Source organism: Palaemon carinicauda, chromosome 6, assembly GCF_036898095.1.
Source record: "Palaemon carinicauda isolate YSFRI2023 chromosome 6, ASM3689809v2, whole genome shotgun sequence".
Lineage (NCBI taxonomy): Eukaryota > Metazoa > Arthropoda > Malacostraca > Decapoda > Palaemonidae > Palaemon > Palaemon carinicauda.
This window is the reverse complement of record NC_090730.1, coordinates 163,104,001-163,108,841: the sequence shown is the minus strand read 5'-3', so window position 1 is coordinate 163,108,841 and position 4,841 is coordinate 163,104,001.

Sequence of the window (4,841 nt, the reverse complement as noted above, 5' to 3'; positions counted from 1 at the left end):
TTTTAAAAAATTAAGTAGAAAAAAAAAAGACCTGACATAAAAATTCATAAAAAAAAAAGTTTATACATATATACACAAATCCTTTTAGGAATTGATTCTTGAATGTTTAGGACACATCTTGATGTATTTTGGATGAAGTCAGACCCATGGAGGTGAAGATCTGAAATGAGAAAAAAAGGGTAACTTTTTTTGGCCAAAAAAAATTGTCCAAATTTCATGAATTTTTTTGGGTACCCAAATGAAATAGGAAGTGGCTAATTTTTTTAGGGAATAAACATATGTTATCCTAAATTAGAAATATGTAAAAAAATCTTCATTATTTTGTAAATTACATTTATATCAGGGGCCATATCTAAAGGTAATTTTTTGAGTACTTGGAAATTTCGTAAAAAAATACATATATTTAATATATAATATGATATTTATGCAGGTAAAATTATACCAAAATATCACAAATTCTATAGGGAACAAGAATATATATAGATAGGGCAGCTTACGCTTCGGATATGTCCACAAAATGGCCGCCAACCACACTGACTCAGACTCCCTAATCTGCCACTTGAAATGTAGGAAGGGTATGTCAATTTCAAGGTGTTATTTACTAATCTAATTATTATTGGATATGCATAAAAATTGTATGGTGGGTTGCTGGATAATTGTCGATTATTTTACGACTATAAAATTAAAATTCTGACCCAAAAAATATTTTTTGAAGGGAAATAAAATCGAAAAAAAAAATGTAAAACAATATTTTAGCTAAAAAAATTTGATGATATTCAATCAAAAAAAAAGTAAACAAAATTTTCCGACAAATAAACATCTAGAGGAATCATTACTCTGTGATAGTTCCTTAGTACGTAGTAATTTTGAAAGAATTGGGAAAAAAACGAAAAAATGGCAATCACCGGAAAATCGAACACATACCTATATAAACGCCATATCTGGCTAAAAAAAAGATAGGCATGGGTAGCCAGATCATCTAGAAACACTTTCCAACACTATAAGAATATAAGTTTTGCGACACTACTTGCCAATTCCTTACGGTAACATGACTAAGCAAAAAAATGCAAAACAAATAAAAAGGGGCACTCGTGGAAAAATGGCCATTCTAATATACGGCATTTCAGAAAAAAAAAATTTCAGCCACGTGCTAGGCAAACCATCAAGGCACATTTTCCGACAAATAAACATATAAATGAAATATTACTCTGTGATAGTTCCTTAGTACGTAGTAATTTTGAAAGAAATGGGAAAAAACGAAAAAATGGCAATCACAGGAAAATCGAACACATACTTATATATACGCCATATCTGGCTAAAAAAAAAAATAGGCATGGGTAGCCAGATCATCTAGAAACACTTTCCAACACTATAAAAATATAAGTTTTGCGACACTACTTGCCAATTCCTTACGGTAACATGACTAAGCAAAAAAATGTAAAACAAATGAAAAGGGGCACTAGCGGAAAAATGCCCAACATTCTAATATACGGCATCTCAGATAAAAAAAAAGACATGCACGTGTTAGCCCAACCATCAAGGCACACTTTCTAACACATAAACATGAAAAAAAAAAATCAATAATATACGGCAATTCCTTACTACGTAGTAAATTTTTACAAATATTGAAAAAAAAAACAGAAATTGGTAACCGCAGTTAAATACCCAATATACCAATAACTACGTCGTATCTGACAAAAACAAAATCACGCATGGGTAGCCAGATCATCTAGACACACTTTCCAACACTAAAAAAGCAAAAGTTTTACGATACTATTTCGCAATATCTTATGGAAAAATGACTTGGCAAAAAAATGAAAAAAAATGAAAAAGGGACACTCGCGGTAAAATGCCCGACATTCTAATATACGGTATCTCAGATAAAAAAAAAGACATGCACGTGTTAGCCCAACCATCAAGGCACACTTTCTAACACATAAACATGAAAAAAAAATGAATAATATACGGCAATTCCTTACTACGTAGTAATTTTTACAAATATTGAAAAAAAAACAGAAATTGGTAACCGCAGTTAAATACCCAATATACCAAAAACTACGTCGTGTCTGCCAAAAACAAAGTCATGTATGGGTAGCCAGATCATCTAGACACACTTTCCAACACTAAACAAGCAAAAGTTTTACGACCCTATTTGGCAATATCTTACGGAAAAATGACTTGGCAAAAAAATGAAAAAAAATGAAAAAGGGGCACTCGCGGTAAAATGGTCCTCGTGGTGATGAACGACATTTTAACTAAAAAAAAAATCATGCACATGGTAGCCAAACAATCCACCAAGACTTTCCACAACTGATAACCTATACAAGTTGCACCATTCTACGACAATTTCATAATACGTAATAACTTTGATAATTATGCAAACTACCTTAGAAGGGTAAACTCGGTCGCGCTCGACCCCGACGCGTCTCAGAAATCGGGGAAGGAGTACAGCTACAGCAATGCACATCTGGACACTGCTAGAGCGTGTAGAGGAGACACCTCCTGCAGGTCGATCACCCACAAATTCAGTCACGGGGGTGAGTCACGTGAGAAAAACCTGTTTTTTTTTTGACGCTCGGGGTCGCAAACGACCCATCGTACCTATCCAGGGTTAATCAGGTCAGTAACAATGGCATCTCTCCCAATCAGATCCACTTCCGGTCATAATTATCTTCTCATTAAACTCGGCGTCTGCTTAATCAAGCTCTTCAAGTTCCGACTTCGTCACGGAGAGCGTCATGATCATATAATGACACTCATGAGTTGAAGTAATGCTATATGAAGTTGTAAGGAGGTTATGTTTTCGCCCCTGTTTGTGCTTGTTTGTGTGTGTGTGTTTGTTTGTGAATAGACTCCTGGCCACAATTTTAATCGTAGAGTAATGAAACTTGCAGGGATTAATTGTTATATAAAATGCTAGAAGTTATTAAATTTTGGATGGTCATGGTCAAAGGTCGAGGTCAAATATTAAGGTCACGGTTAAGGAAAATACCCAATGCACGTAATCAGCCATAAGTTTGGAGACATCGTTGTCACAGACTTCAAACTCTGTTCATATTTGAGTGTATGAAAATCCATGCCAATCAATACATGTTAAGGTCAAAGGTCAAGGTCAAGTTCGAGCAAAAGGTCGAGAAATAAGATCCCGCGACGGAGGTTTACCACTTAGCCAGGAAGAAAGATAAAAGTCAATCACAATTCTTCTGTACTTATACCTGTCAAATTCAGGTTTTTTGTACCTAGAATTGAAATCAACCCCTCTTCACCATCGTAGCTAATTAGTAGGTTTCTACTTTGTTTTGAGCTTATTCGAGAACATTAATAAATGCAGCTTATAAAAAAAAAAAAAAACCACCACCATTCCCTTTGCGCCAATAATTTTGGAGTATCATTTCCTATTCAACAATTTCTGCGATTTACATTTCATCATCAAAAGCGCTTATATTTGCGAAAACAAATTAATAACACATGATAATATGTATTACATAAACATGATTCGCCAACGCCCCAAAGAGACTAATTATAAATGTATTTGTTTATCTTCCGTCAATGAATATCAATTTTGTCACGGATTGATAAATGTTATCTCTAAATTGCGAATGAAATAAACAGATTGATATGCAATCATGCTGTGCTGTGCAAATTAATCATCACCATCATCTCCTACGCCCATTGACGCAAAGGGCCTCGGTTAGATTTCACCAGTCGTCTCTATCTTGAGCTTTCAAATCAATACTTCACCATTCATCATCTCCTCCTACGCCAATTGACGCAAAGGGCCTCGGTTAGATACCGCCAGTCGTCTCTGTCTTGAGTTTTCAAATCAATACTTCTCCATTCATCATCTCCTCCTATGCCCATTGACGCAAAGGGCCTCGGTTAGATTTCGTCAGTCGTCTCTATCTTGAGCTTTTAAATAAGGAAAAATAAAACAATATGAGAGGTAATAAGTAAGAAAATATAGAATATCAAAATATCAGTAACAACTTTAAAATTGTTCTGTCTCATATATATTTTCCCTGCAAGTTTGAACTTTTGAAGTTCCGTCTATTCAACTGCTAAATTAGGAATGCCTTTCCAAAATCTGGTCACAGCTGAAATAAAAATAGAATACTGCGGAGTATTGAGCTTTATGAATTAACTGCATATATAGTACGGTGGAAATGACTAGGATTAACTCTATTAAATCGCTCGTTAACAATCTTTTTCAGCCATCTTTGTTTTGGCTATAGGGAGCTATGTAAATATAATATTATTTGAGGTTTATTTTCTTAATAAATCCCTTGATTAATCCGCACATTGTCAGGAAAGAAACATTGTTAAACGATTGAGAAAGTTAATGGAATAATGTTTCATCTTCACTTGCCTTCTTTGAAGATTTGATTCTTAACTCTTGGTGGTAAGAAAAAATATTTCTTTATATTTAGAGAGAGAGAGAGAGAGAGAGAGAGAGAGAGAGAGAGAGAATCACATTTGTCTAACTTAAAATAAAATGAGAGAGAGAGAGAGAGAGAGAGAGAGAGAGAGAATCAAATTTCATCTATAAGCTTAAGATAGAGAGAGAGAGAGAGAGAGAGAGAGAGAGAGAGAGAGAGAGAGATTCACATTTTGTCTATGAACTTAAAATAAAAGGAGAGAGAGAGCGAGAGAGAGAGAGAGAGAGAGAGAGAGAGAGAGAGAGAGATTAAATTTGGTTATAAGCTTGAAATAAATTTATATGGAAAACTTGAAAATCAATATTTCTGCTAATTATTCTCACTGACTTTTTCATAAATTAAAACCATAAATTTCATATATTAAAAAAAAAACCTAAATTCCTTATCATACCTCAACTCCTTTGA